The sequence below is a fragment of the Schistocerca piceifrons genome, chromosome 10 (genome assembly GCF_021461385.2).
Source record: "Schistocerca piceifrons isolate TAMUIC-IGC-003096 chromosome 10, iqSchPice1.1, whole genome shotgun sequence".
Taxonomy (NCBI): domain Eukaryota; kingdom Metazoa; phylum Arthropoda; class Insecta; order Orthoptera; family Acrididae; genus Schistocerca; species Schistocerca piceifrons.
Window position 1 is genome coordinate 6,811,472 of NC_060147.1, and position 15,325 is coordinate 6,826,796.

A 15,325-nucleotide genomic window follows, 5' to 3' on the forward strand; every position below is an offset into this window, starting at 1 on the left:
CACTATATTTCTAACTTCCCATAAGCCTCATTAATAATTAACACCCAAAAAACCACATACTGCTGCAATAGTTTACTGTTGCACATCTACGAGCAGTGAAAGCCTAACTACACAGTTCACAATTCTTGAAGAATAGAAAGGTACGTATGGAGCAGGCACTGTCACTGTTTTAACACACGGCCTAATTGTGTAACACTTACTACACTGTTAAGTTGACGCACTGTTGCCGTTCTAACCGACACGGGTTCCTCGCCTGAAACTCGGCCGTGGACTGACTGTCTCGGGACCGAAAACTGGGCCCTTATATATCGTCACAGTAATGGGTGCTGAAACCACACATTGTTTGAAGTTTAATTTATGGAAACTACAATTGAAACTTAACTCGTTCGATTAACTGAATACGTCGAAAAATAGGTTATTTTTAAAAGTTTCTTCTACTCCCAGAGTTAGTCCGAATTATTTGTTTAAATCGTGAAATTACATATACAGGGTGTTACAAAAAGGTACGGCCAAACTTTCAGGAAACATTCCTCACACACAAATAAAGAAAAGATTTTATGCGGACATGTGTCCGGAAACACTTGATTTCCATGTTAGAGCTCATTTTAGTTTCATCAGTATGTTCTTCCACCTACGCTCAATGGAGCACGTTATCATGATTTCATATGGGATACTCTACCTGTGCTGCTAGAACATGTGCCTTTACAAGTACGACACAGCATGTGGTTCGTGCACGATGGAGCTCCTGCACATTTCAGTCGAAATGTTCGTACGCTTCTCAACAACAGATTCGGTGACCGATGGATTGGTAGAAGCGGACCAATTCCGTGGCCTCCACGCTCTCCTGACCTCAACCCTAGTGACTTTCATTTATGGGGGCATTTGAAAACTCTTGTCTATGCAACCCCGGTACCAAATGTAGAGACTCTTCGTGCTCGTATTGTGGACAGCTGTGATACAATACCCCATTCTCCAGGGCTGCATCAGTGCATCAGGGATTCCATGCGACAGAGGGTGGATGCATGTATCCTCGCTAACGGAGGACATTTTGAACATTTCCTGTAAAAAAATTTTTGAAGTCATGCTGGTACGTTCTGTTGCTGTGTGTTTCCATTCCATGATTAATGTGATTTGAAGAGAAGTAATAAAATGAGCTCTAACATGGAAAGTAAGCTTTTCCGGACACATGTCCAGATAACATATTTTCTTTCTTTGTGTGTGAGGAATGTTTCCTGAAAGTTTGGCCGTACCTTTTTGTAACACCCTGTATAGTTACACAAACAATACTTTTGACAAAACAGTTAATTACCTGTGAATTAATTAAGGGCTGGCTTTGATAACATGTTTTCGAAGAGAGCCAAATAGATACTTTAAGATTACTAGTATTTCGTCTTCCAAATGTTTACAATTGTGTTATAGTATTTATATTTGTTTATATGTCAACAATAGAATTTACATTACGAAACAATTACTGATTTTACGCTGTAACAAAAGATACTAACTCGGAATAGTTAAAATAAATAAGATAATCAATTACATACATAAAACTGAGCACAAGGTTAGATCTGGTAATATATTCTCTAAAACTGAGGGCCAACCTTTCTCTTCTATGGAAATGGAGATAATATTTGTGTATGTTAATGGTAATTAGTTAAAATTGAAGAAATGAATTTTATGGAGGCAAATGACAAAACAAGAGGGGAAGTAAAAATATCCCAGTTTGCTTCATCACAGGCAGTGGGTACGTACCATTGTGTGAGTTATTAGGGTTTCCTCCCATTCCACTGACATGGAATGTGGGAAGAATGATTGTCTGAATACCTCAGTGCATACTGTGATTGTTCTTATCTTGTACTCACAGTCCTTATGTGAGTGATACATAGGGGGTTGTAGTTTATTCGTAGAATCGTCATTCGAAGCTGGTACTCGAAACTTTGTCAGTAGACACTCTCGGGATAGTTTAGGTCTATCTTCGAGAATAGTTTGGAGAGCTGCATCGAACCAGTGTGTGGACAGAAACGAGTTCTGTAAATCGAAAGTACTCCATTAATCACTAACGTGAATATAATGTAAGGATACAAAATACTGTACACAATAAACGCTCCTAATAATTTCGCAGTTTACAAATTTATGCCTAAAGGTTATCTGTTTAGTGCTCTAAGATTACAGAGTTAGATGTGCTCGAAGTGAAGAGTCTTAGAAATATAAATGACAGTGTGGAGGATACAGAGAGAAAACTGCAGTTGCTCTTCTCACATACCGTTACGCATCATATCGTTGTAAGTGTCCTTTCAATATTAAGTTGGAGAATTGATTTGCCAGTCCATAAATTAAAGTGAGATTCTGAACTAGAAAATAGGTTTAATAGTCATATCCTCTTGTCCAAAGATGCAATGAGACATTTTGTTTGAAATGCCTAGGGATACAAATTTTGGGACTTTTAAATGAACAGTAAAATTAATAGATATACAGTGCCACATAGCCCCAAGACAACTACGGATGATGGCAACAGAGGAAGCTATCAAAAGTTCGAGTTTACGTACAAATCTAACACGGCTAATCAAATGAAAGAGCTACTCGAACAGTTTTGTTTGTTTGTATGCATGTGCATGTCCTGTTTCCTTTGTCTTCTGGTAGAAACTGGTAGTAGAAAACATGGCAAGTGAACAAATATGACGATTTTCTGAATCAGTGATGAGCTGACGTATCACCTAAGTGCTAATGTGAACACGTGCAATGTCTGCATCTGGGGGTCAGCAAATCCCCACAAGATGGTACAGTTTCAACTAGACTACCTTCAATTGTGTTTATTGTGTCGTATCCCGGCTTAAAGGGAATGGACCTTACTTATTCGGTGAAGCAATTGTGACTGGTCTTTCTTATCTTACTGCTCTAGAACCACAGCTCTTTCCTCAATTGGAAGGAGCAATTTCTCTGGCAGCAAGACGACATGCCACCATCCTGGCTTAACTTGGTACACAATCGATTAAACAATGTTGTACCCGCACGCTCGATTGGCTGCAAGGGGCCAGATGGCGGAGCTTATCTTACGTGTCCTCCACATTCACCCGACCTAATGCCGTACGATTTTTACCTTTGGAAGTTCGTAAAGGATCACGTGCGTATGCCTCTGCTACTGGCTGACCTACCTAATTTGAGACTAAAACAATTTTGCAACAATTACTCCAGACTCTCTGATCGAGGTTTGAGAAGAACTTGTCTATTGTCCCTACGTGTGTCGTGTGACGGAGGGTGCTCACATCAAACGCTTATAAGAAACACTTTTTAAGCTGCTCTTTCATTTTATGTGTTATTTATAATTGTAAGTTGAAAGGAATAAATGCAACAATGCCTTATAACCCCTACATTGATTTTGAAACACCTGGTATTTATCTGTGAATGTCACCGTGACCCCGATCTCGGTTATTAGCTCGTAATTGTTTGGTGCTGCATAGTACTAGTGTTTTGCTTTCTTGTATCCATCTTTTACTTTTATTCTGTGTCTTTGACTTTTTGTGAAGTTTGTTTCAGAGCTGTCCCATCAAGGATGGATAAAAATAACTAAATTTGGAGAAAAAATTAAGAGACAATATAAACATTCAAAGAAATTGGATCCAGCAATTATTTCTGTCTTATGGCATTATCATCTTGCCAATAAAATATTTATTTTACTGAAGTGTGCTGTTAAAGACCACTGTCTAAAGCTAATAACTGAACATCCTGCAGAAGCCTTGGAATTCATTTGTGCCTATATGTTTACTTTGTAATGGTATTTGTGATTAATAACAAGAGTGAAATTAGGAGGAACTGAGAAATTTAGAAGTAAATATGACATGTAAAAATAAATTCCATTTAAGTTGCGTTTTTAGGGCTCAGAATGTAGATTGATGTTTTGGCATGAAAGACTTCAATAGCTTGCCTGCCTGCTTCATATAGTAAATTAGAAGTTTCCAGATATTCAAAAGCAAAGTAAAACAGTACACTCCTAGCCACTCCTTCTATAATTACTAGAATACACTCCTGGAAATGGAAAAAAGAACACATTGACACCGGTGTGTCAGACCCACCATACTTGCTCCGGACACTGCGAGAGGGCTGTACAAGCAATGATCACACGCACGGCACAGCGGACACACCAGGAACCGCGGTGTTGGCCGTCGAATGGCGCTAGCTGCGCAGCATTTGTGCACCGCCGCCGTCAGTGTCAGCCAGTTTGCCGTGGCATACGGAGCTCCATCGCAGTCTTTAACACTGGTAGCATGCCGCGACAGCGTGGACGTGAACCGTATGTGCAGTTGACGGACTTTGAGCGAGGGCGTATAGTGGGCATGCGGGAGGCTGGGTGGACGTACCGCCGAATTGCTCAACACGTGGGGCGTGAGGTCTCCACAGTACATCGATGTTGTCGCCAGTGGTCGGCGGAAGGTGCACGTGCCCGTCGACCTGGGACCGGTCCGTAGCGACGCACGGATGCACGCCAAGACCGTAGGATCCTACGCAGTGCCGTAGGGGACCGCACCGCCACTTCCCAGCAAATTAGGGACACTGTTGCTCCTGGGGTATCGGCGAGGACCATTCGCAACCGTCTCCATGAAGCTGGGCAACGGTCCCGCACACCGTTAGGCCGTCTTCCGCTCACGCCCCAACATCGTGCAGCCCGCCTCCAGTGGTGTCGCGACAGGCGTGAATGGAGGGACGAATGGAGACGTGTCGTCTTCAGCGATGAGAGTCGCTTCTGCCTTGGTGCCAATGATGGTCGTATGCGTGTTTGGTGCCGTGAGGTGAGCGCCACAATCAGGACTGCTTACGACCGAGGCACACAGGGCCAACACCCGGCATCATGGTGTGGGGAGCGATCTCCTACACTGGCCGTACACCACTGGTGATCGTCGAGGGGACACTGAATAGTGCACGGTACATCCAAACCGTCATCGGACCCATCGTTCTACCATTCCTAGACCGGCAAGGGAACTTGCTGTTCCAACAGGGCAATGCACGTCCGCATGTATCCCGTGCCAACCAACGTGCTCTAGAAGGTGTAAGTCAACTACCCTGGCCAGCAAGATCTCCGGATCTGTCCCCCATTGAGCATGTTTGGGACTGGATGAAGCGTCGTCTCACGCGGCCTGCACGTCCAGCACGAACGCTGGTCCAACTGAGGCGCCAGGTGGAAATGGCATGGCAAGCCGTTCCACAGGACTACATCCAGCATCTCTACGATCGTCTCCATGGGAGAATAGCAGCCTGCATTGCTGCGAAAGGTGGATATACACTGTACTAGTGCCGACATTGTGCATGCTCTGTTGCCTGTGTCTATGTGCCTGTGGTTCTGTCAGTGTGATCATGTGATGTATCTGACCCCAGGAATGTGTCAATAAAGTTTCCCCTTCCTGGGACAATGAATTCACGGTGTTCTTATTTCAATTTCCAGGAGTGTATTTGGACTGTGGAATGTAAATTCCAGGTAAGAGTAATGTTCATTTCAAACAGACTTAAACGTACCAGTAGCCTGTATATGTCACATGCATGCATAGGTTGAAATACTGAATGAAAACACCAGTTCAGCAGCATGAGGACAAAGGACAAGGGCCTTGTGGTGGAGTGGCTTATGTGCCTCAGTAATACAGATAGCCGTATTGCAGCTGGAGTCACAGTGGAGCGTATCTGTTATGGTACTGTGAAAAGCATGCAGCTCTACTGTAGGGTGGAGAGCCGCATCAAACCAGTCTTTGGACTGAAGACAGACAAAAAAGTACTTGTCAGCATTGATGCCAACTCCCTCTATACAATCAGCCCCACAATTCCAAACTTATGGAGTCCTTCCTGCTGACCTTAATCAACTTTATACTTGCCAACAAGTGCTTTATCTTTTGAGGGGCAGACATACAAACAGATGAGCGGTCTGACTACGAGAACCTGGATGGCTCCTTCCTGTGCCAACCTTCTGATGGCACACACACACACACACACACACACACACACACACACACACACACACACATGTGGCAAACGAATCTGCTCCAGTCCGGACTCCCTGAACCATTACACACCAACAACCTGAAAACAGCTTTCGCATCCCGCAGCTACCCTCCCGACCTGGTGCAGAAGCAAATAACCAGAGCCACTTCCTCACCCCCTCAAACCCAGAACCCCAAAAGTGCCCCACTTGTGACAGGATACTTTCCGGGACTGGACCAGACTCTGAATGTGCTCTCCAGCTGGGATACGACTTCCTCAAATCCTGCCCTGAAATGAGATCCATCCGTCACAAAATCCTCCCCACTCCACCAAGAGTGTCTTTCCGCCATCCACCTAACCTTCGTAACCTCTCGGTTCATCCCTATGAAATCCCCAAACCACCTTCCCTACCCTCTGGCTCCTACCCTTGTAACCGCCCCCGGTGTAAAACCTGTCCCGTGCACCCTCCCACCACCACCTACTCCAGTCTTGTAACCCGGGAGGTGTACACGATCAAAGGCAGAGCCACATGTGAAAGCACCCACGTGATTTACCAACTGACCTGCCTACACTGTGAAGCTTTCTATGTGGGAATGACCGGCAACAAACTGTCCATTCGCATGAATGTGAAGGATGGATCTGTGGCTAAACATGCCTCAGTGCACGGCCAGCACATCTCGGCACAGTGTTACACCGTCTGGATACTTCCCACTAACACCAACCTGTCAGAGCTCCGGAGATGGGAACTTGCCCTTCAGTATATCCTCTCTTCCCGTTACCCACCAGGCCTCAACCTCCGCTAATTTCAAGTTGCCGCTTCTCATACCTCATCTGTCATTCGACAACATCTTTGCCTCTGTACTTCCGCCTCGACTGACATCTCTGCCCAAACTCTTTGCCTTTACAAATGTCTGCTTGTGTGTGTGTGTGTGTGTGTGTGTGTGTGTGTGTGTGTGTGTGTGCGTGCGTGCGTGCGTGCGCGCGCACGCCTTGTCTTTCCGCTCCTGGGATTGAAATGACTCATTACCCTCTCCCTTAAAACCCACATCCTTTCATCTTTACCCTCTCCTTCCCTCTTTCCTGATGAAGCAACCGTGGGTTGCGAAAGCTTGAATTTTGTGTGTGTGTTTGTGTTTGTGTGTCTATCAACATACCAACGCTTTCGTTTGGTAAGTTACATCATCTTTGTTTTTATATAAACCTTCAGCCACTGCTTTAGCTTAGCTACATTAATAATATTGTTGCAATATGGACTGACGGTGGTGCTAACCTGTTAATCTTTTTGGAATCTCTAAATACATTTTTGCAACTAAATTTCATATGGCCCTATTTCAAATGCGATGCCACTCTCCTTGATGTCCACCTCACCCTCACCACGGGTGTACCGAGCGAGGTGGCGCAGTGGTTAGCACACTGGACTCGCATTCGGGAGGACGACGGTTCAATCCCGTCTCCGGCCATCTTGATTTAGGTTTTCCGTGATTTCCCTAAATCGTTTCAGGCAAATGCCGGGATGGTTCCTTTGAAAGGGCACGGCCGATTTCCTTCCCTAACCCGAGCTTGCGCTCCATCTCTAATGACCTCGTTGTCGACGGGGCAACCACCACCACTCACCACGGGTAAGCTACAAACTTCTGTTCACATTAAATGTACTAACAACAGTACTTACACTGTGATAGCTGCGATCCTTTCTGTGTCATACTTTCCCTCCCGTACGACCTTGGCATTTGAGGCAAATGTATTTGTTCAGACAAACTCTCTTTACAGCAGTACACCACCATTACCACTCAGCATTCACTGGATATAGTTACCCCATTAGTCTAGTTCAAAAGCAGATTTGCTGCACCGTCTCATCTGATCCATATGAAAGGCAGCTAAGAAGTACATCTATTACGTAGTATTATCCTGGACTTAAATGTATTAATCAGGTACTAGAGCAAGGCAAGGCTGTGACTTCCTTAAATCGTACCCTGAAATGAGGAACATTCTGTCCAACATTTGGTCCACCACACCTAGAGTAGCTTTCTGTTGCCCTCCCAATCTCCGCAATATCCTTATCGGATCCTACAGTGCTTCTGCAACCATTTCCCTATCCTGTGGCTCCGGTCCCTGCGACCGACCCCACTGTAAAACTTGCCCCGTGCACCCTCTAGCATCACATATACTGTATTAGCCCTGTAACTGGCAAACCATAAACTGTCGAAGGAAGAGCCAGCTGTGAAATGACACATGTTGTATACCAGCTATTTTGTAAATGCTGTTGGGCCTTTCACATTGGTACGAGTACCACCAAGTTATCAGTTAGGACGATTGCGCATACACGGTAAGTGTACGCTGGCAACACACGATATCCTGTCGCAGAGCGTTCTCTACGACGTGACAGTCACTAACTGAGCTGGATTCTTCCCTCGGACTCGAAATTCTCAGAACTCCACAGGTGGGAACTGGCATTACGTGTCCTCGGTTCTCGCCGCCCACCCGGTCTTAATTTACGTTAATTTCTTCAGTCTCAGCATTTCTTATCATAACTATTCCTTTCTTCACTCCCTTTTAGTTTTCTAAATCTTTTATTATCTGACACGTCTGTTTTTTGCAGCCTCGATCCCCCCTCCCGTATCTATCACGTACAATGGACATAGCTTTCCACTCTTATCAACTCGTGCACAATGTTTGGTCAGCAATCTCTGTACGGTCATTACTCTATCTTCCAGCTTTGAGCTCTCAGTATTTGAAATCATGTCGGATACAGTCCCCAACGGTCTGTCTTTCCTTCTCATCCTGCTCGGTAAGTCTCCCGTAACCTGGGATTCCGAGCGACTTTTCCGAACTCTCCCAATTTCCTAAACCTTGCCGGTCCTTTTCCTCTAACCTCCTTTTCAACCCTTCTATCAGAAGAAAGGGCCACAGCCTCTGAAAGCTTGCACACCTGTTCAGTCCAGAAATTTCATCCTTTGTGGACGTAATCTATACATATTACTATAGGCCTGTGCCACGTTTTTCTGTCTGCTGTAGAGATTTTTTGATATATTTTTCGTCAGTACTGAGAGTTCTTGAGGAAGGCTTTTGTATATAATCTGCTGCACTAGACAGAGTGTGGAACTGTGGATAAACACTGCTATGTGTGCGAAAGTGGGCACCTCCTTCATAGGCTGGGTCTCTACAAAACAGCTAGCAGTGCAAAATAATATGAAGAACACTAGCCTCATCACAGAATATATGACTAAAAATAAATTGGCATTAAATAAGGAAAAGACAATTCTAATGGAGTTTATGCTAAATTACAAATCACGACAAGTGGATACTGAGCCAAAGTTATCAATTGAAACAATTGATAAACATAAATTCCTGGGTATTATACTTGATGAACATCTTACACGGAAGGAGCACATCAACTACATGTGTAAAAAAATCTCGTGTAAAACCTACCTGCTAAAATGCCTTTCTAGCATAATAGCATCACCAGTCTTAAGACAATTCTATTTTGGTATTATACACTCCCACCTACAATACGGTGTTGAGATTTGGGGCGGGGCACCAACAGTATACACGGATCGGGCTTTTAGAGCCCAGGAGGGAGCAATTAGGATAATAGCGAATATTAGCAAACGTCAATCCTGTAGAGAATACTTCATTAAGTATAATATACTAACAGTGTGTTCATTATATGTTCTAAGGACTGTACTGTTTGTAAAAGAAAATATGGAGCACAGTATAATAAATAGTGATATCCATAGTTATAATACAAGGAAGAAAGAGGATTACCACAGAAAATTCAGAAATAAAAAAGCAGCCGATCATAATCCATTTTCTGCTGGAAGATTTTTTTACAACAGACTGCCAAATACCATAGAAATGTTAAAAGGAAACATATTTAAAATAAAATTAAAGCAGCTGTTAATTGCTAAATGTTTGTACTCCATCAAGGATTTTTAATGTTGTATGTACTTTATTTCTACTACTAAACTATTATTATTGTTCATGTATGTACTGACTGACTATGTCCACGACTGTAAAAGTTATTATGGACAAATAAACCATTATTATTATTATTACAATTACATTTTAAGGAGTGAGTGAGGTTTCTGGGCCTCATTTTTTACTTCGGACTGTCACGGTTACTGCACCTGCGAGACCGGAAAGCCAGATTCTCGAAGCCACCGAATATCGTCGAGTGCCTTAGCCTCAGGTCTCGGGGAGCGGACAGGGTGTGTCTGCTCCAGGTTTTATAGGGATTTTGTGCATTCGTGGCTAGACTGTAGAGAGGTCGGCAAGGCCGCCTGACGCCGTCCACCGTGGGGGGGACTGGAGGCTCCCCACAGGTGCTCACAGGACCAGCCCCGTACCCAGTCCGGGGAACCGCCACTCACCGTCCGGCGGCAGCTCCTCGGGGTGCATCGTGCGTGCAAGTTCCTGACAGATCCCAATTCACCTACATACCGCACTGTTGCTTGTCCACTTTTGGAATGCCTCTTCTCCAACTGTCCGTGAGCAACACTGCCACTTGCAATCCACGTGCAGCGGGTGCTGGAGTCGTACGGTAGGAGAACGTACGGCCACTAATCGGTGGTTTGAACCACCTACTGCTATCTTAGAAGAAAGATTAAGGAAAGTCAAGCCTATCTTTCTAGTATTTGTAACCTTAGAGAAAGCTTTTGACAACGTTGACTGGAATACTCTTTTTCAAATTCTAAAGGTAGCAGGGGTAAAATACAAGGAGCGAAAGGCTATTTACAATTTGTACAGAAACCAGATGGAGTTGAGGGGCATGAAAGGGAAGCAGTGGTTGGGAAGGGAGTGAGACAGGGTTGTAGCCTCTCCCCGATGCTATTCAATCCGTATATTGAGCAAGCAGTAAAGGAAATGAAAGAAATAAAAACTTTGAGGTTCGCTGATGACATTGTAATTCTGTCAGAGACAGCAAAGGACTTGGAAGAGCAGTTGAACAGAATGGACTGTGTCTTGAAAGGAGGGTATAAGATGCACATCAACAAAAGCAAAACCAAAATGAGGATAATGGACTGTAATCGAATTAAGTCGGGTAATGTGCAGGTATTAGATTAGGAAATAAGACACTTAAAGTAATAAAGGAATTTTGCTATTTGGGGAGCAAAATAACTGATGATGGTCGAAGTAGAGAGGATATAAAATGTAGACTGGCAATGGCAAGGAAAGCGTTTCTGAAGAAGAGAGATTTTTTAACATCAAGTATTGATTTAAGTGTCAGGAAGTTGTTTCTAAAAGTATTTGTATGGAGTGTAGCCATGTATGGAAGTGAAACATAGTTTAGACAAGAAGAGAATAGAAGCTTTCGAAATGTGGTGCTACAGAAGAATGCTGAAGATTAGATTGGTAGATCATATAACTAATGAGGAGGTATTGAATAGAATTGGGGAGAAGAGGAGTTTGTAGCACAACTTGACTAGAAGAAGGGATCGGTTGGTAAGACACCTTCTGAGGCATCAAGGGATCACTAATTTAGTACTGGAGGGCAGCGTGGAGGGTAAAAATCGTAGAGGGAGACCAAGAGATGAATACACTACACAGATTCAGAAGGATGTAGGCTGCATCAAACCAGTCTCGGGACTGAAGACCACAACAACAACAGCACTGCTACAGTTACTGCAGAGGCCCGGGCTGATTTTCTATTAAGGGCAGTACAGGAGAGATTGCACGCTTGCATCTGTTTTTGTGATATTTTCTGGCATTTTATATGAGCACCACAAGTGTGTAGCTGTCTTTACGGACAGGTCTAAATGAAGGGGACACCACTAGTCGTTCTGTCGTTTTCCCGGATCGCGGCCTCGAGGTCCGACTTCCTCGAGACTTTACTGTCTTCGGTGCAGAATGAAATGCAATCTTGCGGGCACTGGAGTAGATGAGACATTCTTCCAGTGCTAAATTTCTCGTCTGTCCTGACTCTCCGAGTGCCCTTCACTCTCTACAAATTTTGTGCCCACAGATAAAGTAATCCAGAATACCTGGGACGTCCTCATGCAACTACGACGACTGAGGAAGGAGGTATCTTTCTGCCGGGTACCGGGGCACACGGGTATTGTGGGGAATGAAAGGGTGGATCTAGCAGCCGAGGAGGCGTGTAGTCACCCTCAGCTATTTCAGTGTGCCGTCTCCTCGCATGCTGTACCCTCACTGTTGAGATTCAGAGCCTTGCGTTAGTGGGAAGGTGAGTGGCTGGAAGTGACATACTTACTTATTTTTTCGTGTCCGGAGATTTGTTTCAAAGCCTTTCAGCCCAATGTCGGGCCAAGTCCAATGTTTCTCTCTTCTCAAGCCCAAGCCATAGTTCACCAAGGGTATACCTTGTGGGGCAGATGGAACACTGTAGAAGGTGTTCCATATCCTGAACTTCACCACAGTCCTTGAAGCCCCATTTGACTAGGTTTGCTTTAACTGGTGCTACGCCTGTTCTGATGCGGTTCAGTGTTCTCCAAACCTTCCACCTTGATGTACTGCCGCTGGGTATTTCTCGTGAGGCAGGGTAGTCCTTCAGAGGCTCGTTCAATTCACTAGTGAGAAATCTCTTGCGGGATTGAAGTCTGCTATGTCCACATGAAGAACCGTGCAGCGGGTGGCGTGCTCGTCGAAAATCTGTTTAAATTTTTCTGTATGTTCGTGCGCAATTCTTTGGGATTCGGGAGATGAGAATCCAGCTGCTTTGTATATTTTCCCAAGTGGAGTGGGTTTCGTGCACCCTGTTGTTAGCCTGCATGTTTCATTAACGACTGTAGTGACTTTTTTGGCACGTGTGGATCGAGACCATACAGGGCATGCATATTCTGCCGTGGAGAAGCAAAGTGCTTGAGCAGTTGTTCGTAATACAGTCGGACTAGCTCCCCGTTTACTATTCGTCAGTTTTCTTAAAATATTGTTCCTGGCAGCAACTTTTTGGCAGGTTTTTTCACAATGATATCTGTTCATCAGTGATCTATCCAGCACGACACCGAGGTATGTTGGTTTGTCCGTATGGTCCAGTTTGTTGCCATTCCAGGTGACGTTCAGCTTCCTGTTTGCCCGTTTTGTGCGGAGGTGGAAAGCGCTAACCTGTCTTAGATGGATTTGGTTTGAGGGCATTCTCTTTATAGTATTCAGACATTACGTGTAGCGAGCTTTCTAATTTCACTTCTACTTCCTCGAAGCCATTTCCTTGTGCTGTAATGGCCAGATCATCGGCATACAAGAAATGGGTAGTAGGTTCCGGTGTTGGTTGATCGTTGGTGTATAGGTTAAATAGTAAGGGTCCAGCACACTGCCCTGGGCGAGACCGTTCTTTTGTCGACGCCATCGACTTTTTTTTCTGTCCAGCATTACATAGAACTGTCTGTTTTGCAGCAGAGATTCAATGATTTTTGTGAACTGATGATCCTTAAATGTACAGTACAGTTTTTCCATGAGCTTTCTGTGGTTTACAGTGTCTTATGCAGAACTTAAGTCCACCAATGCTACACCTGTTATTTGTTTGTTTTCAAACCCTTCCTCTATGTGTTCTGTGAGTGCTAGGATTTGACTGGTGCATGATTTCCCGGGTCTGAATCCAGCCCGTTGGGGAATGAGCTTTTGGTCTGCGATATTTGCTATGCGGTTTAGGATTGTTCGTTCGTACAGTTTGTACAGATGGCACAGGAGTGCTATTGGGCGGTAGTTCTTCGGTTGACCTGCATCTTTCCCAGGTTTTAGTAGCGCCACTACCTTTGATTTCCTCCACATCTTTGGGATCTTACACGTTTTTAAGCAATGATTAAAGAGCTTCAGGATCCATTGCTTGGCACTAGGTCCGAGCTGTTTGATCTGTTCCACGCATATATCGTTGACTCCGGCAGCTTTCCCGTTTTTCATTGAGTTCATTCCAGGATTAAGATCTTTCATGGTAAGTGGTATTTCGAACAAGCTTCACTCTTGACTCTGAATTCTGCTGATTTTTATTTTCTGACATTTCTTGTTGGGTTTTCCATTTAGTAGGAGTTGATGGGTGTTACTGAAGAGCATTGTTTAGCTGTCCCAAAGTCACAATTAAGTTTTTTTTATTAAGTTCCAAGCAACTTTGCTACTGTGAGTCATATCCATTCTTTCCAGAGTTTCGACCCATTTCTTTTGTCTCGATTCACTAATCATTCCCATTAGTGTTTCTCCACATTGGACTCGGGGTATGTGTCTTCGAGAAATCTTTTGGAAGGTCTCTACGAAAGTTTGCTAATTTTCTGGAATTGGGTGTAGATTTTTTATTTATGCATTCAGTTCCACAGCATATTCTGTCCATTTAGCTTTTTTAAAGTTGAAGTGTCTGCGGAATGGTATTTTCGTTGTTTTCAAAGCAGTGTATATTTGGATTCCGATAGGTCGGTGTTGTGTTTAAGGAAGAGGTGCGTATGCAGTTTTTAAGCATCAGTCTTCCACGTTTGCGCTTACAAAACAAATATCAGGGTTGTATTCCCGCTTCCAGATTTTGCTGCTGAATGAGAATGGATCAGAGATAAGTTATTTATTTCCGCCCACTGCTCTAATTTATGTCCGTTGTCATCTGTATGTCTGTAGCCCCACGGTGTGCTGTTTGAAGTCTCCTAAGATGAACTGTGTTTTCTGGTTGTTGAAGTTTGGCGGCAAAGTCAAGTTGAACTTCTCTCTGGGCGGCTCGTATACTGACGTTACGGTGAAGGTGCTACACTCGACAGTCAGTAATTCCGTGTTATTGTATGTAGTTCTGTTAGTTGATATTATGGCCATCTCAGGTTTTGTGAAGACAGCGCTGCCATATTTAGGATGTGGATTTTCTATGGCTAATTTCATTCTTTCTATTTCTGGTATTATTGCCCCTTCTTTCTTGTGTGTTCCTTGTATACACAGTGTGTCCCATTTGTGCGTGTGGCAAAGTTTTGATACGATTTGTTGTTTGTTTTTGGTGATACCCTCTACGTTTAGGCTTACAATCGTCAGAGTTGGCTCTGAGAAGGGCCCATTCTTTTTGCTTTTCCGGTGTCGGAAGGATTGCCCGTTCTATTTTATTGCAACGTATCCGGGGGATGCCGGCATTATCTGACAGATGAGTCTCGGTCTGTTATCTCAGATAATGCACGTGTGGAGGCTCCTTCCTTGTCCCCCAGTGACAGACAATAAGCTCCGTCTAGAAAATCCCACAAAGTGGCCGCAGCATAGCTCCTTCCAGCCACATCGATGGGACGAGGTCCTCCTCCTCGATTTCAGATATGCCACAGCCCTACAAAGTGTGGCTTCTCGTTCTGGTGAGAGGATCCTCTGATGTGTGGCACTTGTGGTGTACAGACCACTGTTTGCCACATTTTGTCAGACCGTGTTATATCTTCCGGCCAGCATGCTGCGGTGGAGTTTTCGACGGGTC